Raw genomic sequence first — 12637 nt, forward strand, 5'->3', positions numbered from 1 at the left:
TATCTATCTTCTTATTATCCCTCAACCGTTATGGTTAACTCTATACCAACCGCTGGACAAGTCAACAGGATAGCACATATCAGTTGTCCTCAAGGGGCTTCTAAGTCTCCAGGTCTGTCAGGTGGCAAGCACGACTATCTTTATGAAGTTCCATGACAAAGATTTAAAAAAAAAAAAAAAAACCAAACCAAACCACCACCACCACCACCAATAAAACCAGGCTTCCCCAACTTCAACACCAACAATTGTTGGGGCCTGGTCTTTGTTGGATGAGTTATAGGAGCCTGAGCAATGCCTCAGGACTGAACAGCTCTAAGACACCCATAGCACTGCCCCTGAATCAGCCAACAAAAACATGTTGCTAAATATCCCTTAGCAGAGAGGACCAAAATTCTGGCTTCACTCTCTTCCCCAGCATTGAAAAACAATGTTTCCATATGAGAGGGGCAATCAATTCAGGATAGAGAAAGGTGGTAACAATGACAATCATTCTGCTCTGTCAGGCCTGATTCTAAGGACTGGAGACATAGCAGTTTCAACACCACGTGGGGGTACACACCTGTAAACACAGCATTCATTCGGGAGGTAGAGTAAGAGTTCAAGGCTAGCCTGAGCTACCTGAGACCTGTCTCAAAAACAAAGCAAAGCAAAACAAAAAAAGTACACATTAAAAAAATTCTCATGGGCTGGAGAGAAGGCTCAGTGATTATGAGCACTTGTTACTCTTTTTTTTTTTTTTTTGGTTTTTTTTTTGAGACAGGGTTTCTCTGTGTAGCTTTGCACCTTTCCTGGAACTCACTTTGGAGACCAGGCTGGCCTCGAACTCACAGAGATCTGCCTGGCTCTGCCTCCCCAGTGCTGGGATTCTCTTGCAGAGGAAGCAGGTTTGGTTCTCAGCACTCACATCAGGAGGCTCACAACTTGATCTAACTCCAGTTCTAGGGAATCTGATGCCCTCTTCTGGCCTCTGCAGGTACACATATCTACACTTAGGTACACGTATTTTAAAGGATAAATCTTTTAAAAAAAATTTCTCTATTTTCATAACTGCATTTGGCCTTAAGCCCATAAACAATAAACAAATGAAATGATATACAGATCAGATTCTGCTAAGAAGACCATAGCAAGTTGTCAAAGGTCGAGTTCACTGGTCCATGCCCTGAGATAGTTCTTAGTTTCTGTGACATTTTTGTTTTGTTTTGTTTTGTTTGTTTTTGGAGACAGGTTTTCTCTATGTAGCCCTGGCTGTCCTGGAACTGGCTCTGTAGACAAGGCTGGCCTCAAACTCCCCAGTGCTGGGATCAAAGGCACGTGCCCAGCATGGCCAGCCCCTAGGAATGCTCTTGGGATCACATCTGTGGAAGAAAGCAAGATAGAACCAAGGAGGAAATCACCATGCGAGGATCCCGCCTCCTGGGACCCCTTAAGAAGTTCCAGAACTAAAATGATGCATCAGGATTGGCCCTGCTGGGCACAGATAGCTACCCTCTCTACTCTAGTTGCTAAGTCTTAGAATCTATACTATTTCAAGAAGTTCATGATCTCAGGCAAGTCTGCTCCGAAGAAGTTTGCATGAGCTTTAGATCCAATCCCAGAAGAGAGAAAAGGGGAGTGGGAGCAAGATAGGCCAGCTGTTAGATCCTGTTGAAAGGTTCCGGGGGAAGACTGAACTGCCCACTGGCATTGCCTTGAGGAGCTTATCAGAGGGTCTCTGGGGCGAGGGGAGGCTGAATGAGTGCCCCGGCCAGTGGGGTCTTCAATGGGGACCTAAAGGGAGGACCGGCAAATGAGAGGGACAAGAGACACAAAGAATGAGAGCAAGACAGGACGTCTGATCAAGCTCCAAAATTTTATTTTTCTCACAAGGCATATATAGGTAGGCAAAGGGGGTTGCGAGCAGGAAGGGACTTAATTATGGGGGTTGCAAGCAGGAAGGGACTTAATTATGGGCTGTTGGGCCAGCAGGAAATGTTGCTCTGAAGGTTATCTATCTACTCTTGTCTAACTGCCTAATTGCCTAACTCCAGCTCATTCACCTGATATCTGAGAAGAGGTTCTGGTATCTGTGAGAAGAGGTTCCGGTGCTATGGAGACTTAAGCTAGATCTAAGAAAAGAGGAGAGAAACCCAAATATGGCAGCATGTGTGTCAAGGGTCGCTTAGGCTTATGGCTCCAGTCATCTCCTCCCTTTTAATTATTTATGTAGGTCCAAGGTGGCGTACAAACTCGCCTGGCAGTGATGGGTGTTAACCAAGGAAGGGAAACATTGCCCTGATCCTCCCGGTTTATTATAGGTGTCTTTTGTTGGAGGAGGGGCCCTGGATTTATTTTCATCTTTAGACACCAACTCCTATGCAATCAGGGATATTCCTCAGGGGACCCAGAGGCAGAAAGCTTGGTCTTCCCCCTGTAGTGCCATTGGCCTCACACCTTCCTTGGTACCCAAGCTCTTCAAGTGGGGCACGCTTGCATGTTTCTGGGTTTTCATGCAGTTCCTGAAGGACAGTCATCGCCCAAAGGCTCTGCATGGCCTTGATTGGCAAGATCAAGCCGATGATAATGGACCTGTATAGGTTTGGATGTCAGGGAGTCTATTTGTTTTTTGATGAATCGGGTTAGCCTGCCAATTACAAAAGGACCCAAAGTTACAAATAACAAGATGCTGACTAATGGTCCTTCGAGAGGAATCAAAAGGGAGAACATGGATGATCTCCACCAGTCATCTGCCATGGCAGAGAATCGCTATTTGTGTAGCTCTAGGCTAAGTTTATGTAGCTTATTTATCTGGGTTTCTACCATTCCAGACTCATTAATATAATAACGACATTCTTCCCTCAGGAAAAGGCATGTCCCCCCGTTTTCTGCTGTCAACAGGTCCAAGGCCCGTCGGTTTTGTAGGGCAACCTGTGCAAGAGAGGTTAGCTGCCTCTGGAGGGAGGATAAGGATGCTGCAGAAGCCTCAGTTGCTACCTGAAGTTGTTCATAGGTGAGCCTTTGCTATGAGGGAGTGACCCAGGGCTCCTCCTGCCAAGCCTGCAGAGACCAGGGAGGTGGCGAGGGAAATTCCGGCCACAAGGGGCAAGAAGACATTCTCTCCCAATTACCTGTCCCTTAGCAGGATAAATGGCATCACGAATTTTGCACTAAGAAGAGGGGCATCCTACGCTTTCCTCCCTCCAATAAATTTTGCAATTGTGGGCAGTCTGACCCCACCCCCAGAGAAGAAAAAGAAAATTTGTAAGTGGCAGATATAAACTGCAGTCAGGTTATATTCCTCCCGGTCCTTCTTGGCTTGTGGGTGTTGGCAAATTTTGATCTCCTGAAGCTTATAAGAACCTTCTTAATAGACAAAATCTTAGACATGTTAGCAATATAACAGTGGTGAACTTTATCAGAGCAAAATTATGAATCCTTGGAGCCTCAACAAAACATCAGGATAGCCAGAGAATGAAATCTGAAATGTGTCATTTATATAGCTCTCAAGTTTTATATATCTTTTGACAAAAATTAATAAAATACATTTAAAACAGAATTATTAGTTTTAATCATATTTCTATAAGTTTTGATATCATTGATGAACAGTTCATCAAAAGGATCTGGAATTGTATCAACTTATTTATATTCAAGGCTCAATATTTAAGAATCTAGAGGTAAATAACAGCCTGTATTTAGACTGGGAGCTTTAGAGTGCCTTTGTCCTGCAGCTGCCTAGTATATGGTGTGACCAGGCGATCCAGGATTCATAAAGGTGGGTCAATGTCCTATAAAGACATGTATCCTCCTCCTGACATTATGAAAACATCAGGACCTTTTTAAATACCAGTGAGGAGATCATAGAGGCTTAGGTGTAACTTTGTGGCTTGGCCTGGTGGTGATGAGGAATACCTGTAGTGGGGGATATGAAAAATTAAGCACCAATTCTTTTTTTTTTTTTTTGTATTTTATAATTTAATTTAATTTTACATATCAGCCACGGATTCCCTTGTTCTTCCCCCTCCCGGCCCCCCCAGCCCACCCCCCATTCCCATCTCCTCCAGGGAAAAGACTCCCCTGAGGATTGAGTTCAACCTGGTAGATTCAGTCCAGGCAGGTCCAGTCCCCTCCTCCCAGGCTGAGCCAAGTGTCCCTGTATAAGCCCCAGGTTTCAAACAGCCAACTCATGCACTGAATACAGGACCCGGTCCCACTGCCTGGAAGCACCAATTCTTAAGAGCTCTTGAAGTATATATAAGGCTGTTGTCTATACATGAGCTCTAGGCATTCCTAAAATTGAAAAGCAGTGAAAGAAATGGTGTATTATTTCTTATTTCATAACCATAAATCATAAGGACGTAAGTCTCATGGGTGAGCTTCCATAGAGAGAGAATTTATAATTGTTGGACAGACATATGAAAAGGTGCCCGTATATCCTGTAGAGTTATTTGCCATTTTATATACTCATAAGTTTCATAGTTTGATATAAATATATCATCTGTACAATAAATGTATTGTAAGATATATATATATATATATATACATATTCATGTATACATACATATAGGTTGAGGGACTGTGAGGAAGCTATGATTGACAGTTAGTTCTGATAGTTAATCTGTATATATAATGAGGAACTTTGCTCAATGAATGAGTCCTGGATAAAAAGAACTCGCATTTCTCGTATGTCAGCTTTGGCCTCCATCATGGCAGGGTGAGTAGGCAAGCTAAAAGTGAAATGCTGACAATCTTTAGGTTGAGGAGGTATGGTAAAGAAGCAATCTTGTATATCTATGACGATTATTTTTTTTTATTATTATTATTTCTGGGGATGGCCGTGGGAGATGGCAAGCCAGGCTGTGAGACTTCCCTTGGCTTTAATAAATTTTATTTAATTTCTTTTTTTTTTTTTTTTTTTTTTTTTTGGTTTTTTCGAGACAGGGTTTCTCTGTGTAGCTTTGCGCCTGTCCTGGAACTCACTTGGTAGCCCAGGCTGACCTCGAACTCACAGAGATCCGCCTGCCTCTGCCTCCCGAGTGCTGGGATTAAAGGCGTGCGCCACCACCGCCCGGCTTATTTAATTTCTTAAGGACCTGTAACAGTCTATAGGCCTGATTTTCCTGAATAAAAAGATATTAGGGTGATTTAAGGGCTGGTGGGGGACTTTATATGCCCAATATTTAAGTTTTTCCTCCACCAGACAGGTAGCAATTACAATTCTCTCAGCATTCAAAAGCCATTGTTTGATACAGATAGGAGCATTAGATTTTCCTGATCTTGTGGCTACATTATTAGCTTGACCTAGGCCTGTAAGAGATGAAGGAGTAAGCCGGGCGGTGGTGGCGCACGCCTTTAATCCCAGCACTCGGGAGGCAGAGCCAGGCGGATCTCTGTGAGTTCGAGGCCAGCCTGGACTACCAAGTGAGTTCCAGGAAAGGCGCAAAGGTACACAGAGAAACCCTGTCTCGAAAAACCAAAAAAAAAAAAAAAAAGAGATGAAGGAGTAATAGTCGTCTTAAGTACTTGGCCAATCTTTTCCTGAAATATAAGAAACATCCATGCTTATGTCGAGCAAGCCAATTATCTTCTTTCCCTGTATTTTAAGTGTTTAGTTGGTTTGGAATATTTAATTTCCTGAACCCAGAAAGCCATATCACTAAAATCCACACCAGCAGCTCCCTTAGGCGCTGCCCTGTATGAATCTGAATTGTGCAATGATCTTAATCTCTCCAGTAAAGTCAGAATCGCACATCCCTGGGGCAACCTTGTACAGCCGAGGAGCTACAGCCTATAATTAGCCCCAGTGTCCCTTTTGGGGAGGTCCATAGACTCTTGTATTAAGGTATACATAAGTTTATTTTTAAAACCTATATATCTATCTCAGACTTCAATAAAAACTTTATCCATAGATCTAACTTAGGCATACATCCTCAATATCTTTAGGTTATTTATTGAGATTTATGTACCCTTTATAATATATCTAGATGTTTATATGTTATTTTTTTATTCCAATGACTTACATTACATATGTAATAAATTATTTTTTAATGTTCTTAAACATTCTTTATATCTAATCCTTCATATCCTATAAAAACTTTACATCTAAAAGCATTATTGTATTTAATTCATCAGGAGATATAGGTGATTGATTACTGAGAGCAGCCAATGTGGTGAATTCTTTTAAACAAAAGAACAATCAAAGATTATTTTGAAATCTGTTTGGTGAGATATCTTTTCTATGAATTTAGATAGCAAGGCAAATTATCTTTTAGGCCTAGTAAATGGGGATATAATCTAAATGATCTCAAAGCATAGTTTGGACAAAACCCTGGCAATAAGGGGTATGGCAGTTTTGTCCAAAGCTTAAACATTTTAAATGCTAGGGGGCTAAGTAATGAATTGATTATATGAAATTTAGCATACTTAGCATGTATATAAAAATATGATTTTGTATACATTAGAGAATTTGATCATAAAACGATCAAGCTTTAATTTGTATCCTAATAATTATCTCTAATAGCTTATAGCTTAAGTACAACTTATCCTTAACAGTTTACGTTGGCCAATCAATCAATAAATTTTATTTCTTAATTATCTTTAACTAAAGTAAACTTATTTAACAATTTATAAGTTAGTTGTCTCTGTAAACTTAGAACTTAAGTTTTATACCTGTCAGGTTTAGCCTGAAAAATATTAAGTTTGTACTGAAGTTATTTCAATATAGAAATAGGAACTCTTGTTCAAAAATATAGTATATAAGGAGAGTAACAATTCAATAAATTCTTGAACGTGTATCATGAAATGAGATAAGCACAGTAAAAAATCTAATACAGAGGAGGATTTTTTTTTTTTTTTTAGCAGCTGCAGCCAGTTTGTCCAGTCTGTATCAAGCCAGATCACCACCGGGAATGGCAAGGTGAGGAGAAGGGTGGAAGTGAGTTGAGATGCAGAGAGCAGATAGTTAGGTTCAGAGGGAAGAAGGCAGATGTTTAGGATTCCAACCCCCAAATGTCTTCGGGGGCCTGATAAATCCATACAGGTCGTAGCAGGGCATCCCCTAACCAGGACCTGTTTTTTTGAAATGGGTTAACTGAAGTTCTTGTACTTGGCCAAGATTTTTGTAAATTACCAAGAACTTAAAAGTCAACCCAAAAAGAGGAAAGAGAGAGAAAAGGACACTTTTTTAGGAGAGCTGGGAGTTGCCATTAGTTTTTAAATCGGCACTGGCTGTGAGGCTTGTATTAACTTAAATGAAGGCTGCTGGAGCAGAACTCCTAGTTAGTGGCAGGGCAAGTTTAGGGCTCAAGTTAGCCCTTAGATTCCGATAGTTTTAGCAAAAAAGACTGTTTGTAGCAGGACGCTGCTGCTACTATGGAGAACATAGTGAGCTTCATTAGTTCTGGTTTATGCTCTCAGGAGGTCTTGTAAGTGTGATAATATTGTGTTACCTCCTTGTAAGACCCTGAATGAAGTAACGGCAGGTTTCTCCCTAAAGGGAGGAGGTTAGACTCTCTGCTGCTTATAATAGTCTGATGGTAAATCAATTTCATAAGGTTGGCCGCTTTTAGGGGTCTCCTAAATCTTTCCTTACTTTTTTTTTTAAAAAATAAACTTTTAGGATATCATTTATCAAGTTCCAATAAGAAAAGGCCTGAACAGGCACCTTCTCAGGGCCAAAAGTTTGACAATAATTTCTTAAACAATCTCCTATTCGTTTCCATCTTTTTTCATCTATAGTTTCCTCTTGAGGAAACCAAGGACAAATGTCCCCAATATAGTAAAAAAAAATTTTTTAAGATCCCTTTTCTTTACCTTAGTTCCTTGTGTCTTGAGAGATTCTTTCAAACCTGAAATAAACAGGTCCTGTTTACTAAATGCTTGTCCCATGATGACTCACTCACCTTGCGTCGTCGACACCAAATGTCTCTCCTCGGATCTGTCTCGTGGGGCGGGTGGTCGGACAGTGATCTCCTCTCCGGACCTTCACTCACGACCATGTGCCGCGGCGGTCCAAAGTCAGCCGGCTTGCCTGGGTCCGACGTTCTCCAAGGCCCTTCTCAGCTTCAGCCCCACCGTGGGGCGCCAGGTGCCCCGGCCAGCGAGCTCTTCAACGGGGACCTAAAGGGAGGGCCGGCAAATGAGAGGGACAAGAGACACAAAGAATGAGAGCAAGACAGGACGTCTGATCAAGCTCCAAAATTTTATTTTTCTCACAAGGCATATATAAGTAGGCAAAGGGGGTTGCGAGCAGGAAGGGACTTAATTATGGGGGTTGCAAGCAGGAAGGGACTTAATTATGGGGGTTGCAAGCAGGAAGGGACTTAATTATGGGCTGTTGGGCCAGCAGGGAATGTTGCTCTGAAGGTTATCTATCTACTCTTGTCTAACTGCCTAATTGCCTAACTGCAGCTCATTCACCTGATATCTGAGAAGAGGTTCTGGTATCTGTGGGAAGAGGTTCCGGTGCTATGGAGACTTAAGCTAGATCTAAGAAAAGAGGAGAGAAGCCCAAATATGGCAGCATGTCTGTCAAGGGTCGCTTAGGCTTATGGCTCCCATCAAATGAGGGCTATAGAGAGTTCAGAATTGGGCCGTAAAAAGAGGAACAGAGCTGGGAGGTGGTGGCGCCCGCCTTTAATCCCAGCACCCAGGAGACAGAGGCAGGTGGATCTCTGTGAGTTCGAGGCCAACCTGGTCTACAGAGTGAGATCCAGGACAGGCACCAGAACGACACAGAGAAACCTTGTCTCGAAGGAAAAAAAAAGAGAAACAGATAAAGTGCCAGTAGCTAAGAGGAGAATGAGGAGTCAGATATTACAGATACGCAAACCACAGGAAAGAGATTCTGGAGGGGATGGTTGTTACCCTTTTTTGATCGCTTACTAAGACTTGGGAGCTATGTTGGACTTTTTTTCTTGTTTCTTTTCTTTTTCCTCTTTGAGACACGGTCTCTTTATGTAGCCCTGGCTGTCCTGGAACTTACTATATAGACCAGGCTGGCCTCGAACTCCCAGAGATCCACCTGCCTCTGCCTTCCTGGGTGCTGTGACTAAAGGTGTGCACCACCACCGCCAGGCAGGTGATGGGCATTTTATTTGAATCATTTAATCTGTAAACCCAATCTGTAAGACCGGTCATTTTGTTAACCCCAGCTCACACAGGGAGGAACCAGTTCCGTAAAGTCAGTCATTGGCTCCTAAGTGAGGGACTGGGGATATAACCAAGACTTCTGCCTTTGGAGCCCCTAAGTGAGGGACTGGGGATATAACCAAGACTTCTGCCTTTGGAGCCCCTAAGTGAGGGACTGGGGATATAACCAAGACTTCTGCCTTTGGAACCCCTAAGTGAGGGACTGGGGATATAACCAAGACTTCTGCCTTTGGAGCCCCTAAGTGAGGGACTGGGGATATAACCAAGACTTCTGCCTTTGGAGCCCCTAAGTGAGGGACTGGGGATATAACCAAGACTTCTGCCTTTGGAACCCCTAAGTGAGGGACTGGGGATATAACCAAGACTTCTGCCTTTGGAGCCCCTAAGTGAGGGACTGGGGATATAACCAAGACTTCTGCCTTTGGAGCCCCTAAGTGAGGGACTGGGGATATAACCAAGACTTCTGCCTTTGGAGCCCCTAAGTGAGGGACTGGGGATATAACCAAGACTTCTGCCTTTGGAGCCCCTAAGTGAGGGACTGGGGATATAACCAAGACTTCTGCCTTTGGAGCCCCTAAGTGAGGGACTGGGGATATAACCAAGACTTCTGCCTTTGGAGCCCCTAAGTGAGGGACTGGGGATATAACCAAGACTTCTGCCTTTGGAACCCCTAAGTGAGGGACTGGGGATATAACCAAGACTTCTGCCTTTGGAGCCCCTAAGTGAGGGACTGGGGATATAACCAAGACTTCTGCCTTTGGAGCCCCTAAGTGAGGGACTGGGGATATAACCAAGACTTCTGCCTTTGGAGCCCCTAAGTGAGGGACTGGGGATATAACCAAGACTTCTGCCTTTGGAGCCCCTAAGTGAGGGACTGGGGATATAACCAAGACTTCTGCCTTTGGAGCCCCTAAGTGAGGGACTGGGGATATAACCAAGACTTCTGCCTTTGGAGCCCCTAAGTGAGGGACTGGGGATATAACCAAGACTTCTGCCTTTGGAGCCCCTAAGTGAGGGACTGGGGATATAACCAAGACTTCTGCCTTTGGAGCCCCTAAGTGAGGGACTGGGGATATAACCAAGACTTCTGCCTTTGGAGCCCCTAAGTGAGGGACTGGGGATATAACCAAGACTTCTGCCTTTGGAACCCCTAAGTGAGGGACTGGGGATATAACCAAGACTTCTGCCTTTGGAGCCCCTAAGTGAGGGACTGGGGATATAACCAAGACTTCTGCCTTTGGAGCCCCTAAGTGAGGGACTGGGGATATAACCAAGACTTCTGCCTTTGGAACCCCTAAGTGAGGGACTGGGGATATAACCAAGACTTCTGCCTTTGGAGCCCCTAAGTGAGGGACTGGGGATATAACCAAGACTTCTGCCTTTGGAGCCCCTAAGTGAGGGACTGGGGATATAACCAAGACTTCTGCCTTTGGAACCCCTACTCTTCCCTCCATTTTCACCCGAACTATCTCCTCTCCAAATTCTAACTCCTGCCTAATATTTATGTCTGTTGCCATTTATTCCCCTGTTGATAGGAAAAGATAACTACTGGTCTTTCAAGACTCGGCTGAAAGCCAGGTGAGGTGGTGCATACCTTTCAGGAGGCAGAGGCAAGAGGGTCTCTGTGAGTTCGAGATCAGAATGGTCTACAGAGTGAGATCCAGGACAGCCAGGGCTACATAATAGTGAGAGTCTGTCTCAATACAAACAAATAAAACCAATACTCTGTAGAAAGGACCTGAGTATACATAAATGGTGTATGCACAATTGATATTCTGGGGAAAAGAGGACCCTGGAACCAATCCCTGACAGAGGCCGGGGACAACTGTACTGAGAGTATTGGAGGCCACAGGCAGTTAAGTGTGGGTGACAATATAACAAGCTGGAAACAATATTGAGAGCACAATAGCCAGGCATGGTGGTGTGTGCCTGTAACTGCAACATCTGGGAGGCTGAGAAAGCAAAAATTCTACTGCATGTGGTATGCACACTTGTAAACCATAGTACTTGAGAAATAAAGGCAGGAAGATTGTGAGTTCAAGGCAAACTCATACTGAGTTTGAGGCTAGTCTGGGCACTATATAAGACCCTGTCTTTAAAAAAAAAAAAGGAGGGGCTGGAAAGATGGCTCAGTGGTTAAGAACACCGACTGCTCTTCCAGAGGTCCTGAGTTCAATTCCCAGCAACCACATGGTGGCTCACAACCACTTATAATGAGATCTGGTTCCCCCTTCTGGCCTGCAGGGACACATGCAGGCAGAATACTGTATACATAATAAATAAAATAAATCTTTAAAAAAAAAAAAAAAAAGGAGGATGGGGTTTTGGGGTTGTAGCTCAGTGGTAGAGCTGCTTGCCTAGCATGCCTGAGGCCCTGGGTCTATTTCTAGTATTGTCAGGGGGAAAAGTACAAATTCCTGAGTGTAGCATGTGCTGAGAGAGTCTGAGCTGGTAGAGTGTGAGCTGATAGTGTGTACTGATAGAGTGTGAGCTGATAGAGTGTGAGCTGATAGAATGTGAGCTGATAGTGTGTGCTGATAGAGTGTGAGCTGGTAGAGTGTAAGCTGATGGAGTGTGAGCTGATGGAGTGTGAGCTGATAGAGTGTGAGCTGGTAGAGTGTGAGCTGATAGAGTGTGAGCTGATAGAATGTGAGCTGGTAGAGTGTGAGCTGATGGAGTGTGAGCTGGTGGAGTGTGAGCTGATGGAGTGTGAGCTGGTAGAGTGTGAGCTGATAGAGTGTGAGCTGATAGAGTGTGAGCTGGTAGAGTGTGAGCTGATGGAGTGTGAGCTGATAGAGTGTGAGCTGATAGAGTGTGAGCTGATAGAGTGTGAGCTGGTAGAGTGTGAGCTGATGGAGTGTGAGCTGGTAGAGTGTGAGCTGATGGAGTGTGAGCTGATAGTGTGTGGTGGTAGAGCACAGGTCAGATCCCCAGCACTGTAAAGAAGGAAAAACAAACAAAGCAAAATGAAAAGTCTTAAGCATATTTTCCCACAGTTTTCAGTACATCTGAGGTAGGGTAGGTTTCTTGCTTTATAAAGAATTCCATATTCCTAGCACTTGGGAAGCTGAGGCAGGAGAATCACTGCGAGTTAGAGGCCAGCCTGGGCTAATCAGTGAGTTCCTGGCAGCTAGGGCCACATAGTTAGGTCCTGTCTCAAAAGCCAAACAAATGTGGCAGAGGAGACGGTTCCTCAAGTCAAGCGGAGGAGCCTGGAAACCCAGGTTTGATTTATGACAGCCGTTTACAACCTCTGCAAGTTACTCTCTGACCTTCACATCTGGATAGTCACATCCACACACATCACACAGATGCACGCGCGAGCGCGCGCGCACACACACACACACACACACACACACACACACACGTACATAAATGTAATTTAAAAATTATAAGCCAAACAAGAACAGGAATCAAACATGATCCTTACAGCTCTCACACTGGGAGGTCAGGGGGTCAGGAGACTTGGAATCCCATTGTATTCCATCACTGACTAGCTGGGTAGGGCTCCCAA

Source organism: Peromyscus eremicus, chromosome 14 (assembly GCF_949786415.1).
Source record: "Peromyscus eremicus chromosome 14, PerEre_H2_v1, whole genome shotgun sequence".
NCBI lineage: Eukaryota > Metazoa > Chordata > Mammalia > Rodentia > Cricetidae > Peromyscus > Peromyscus eremicus.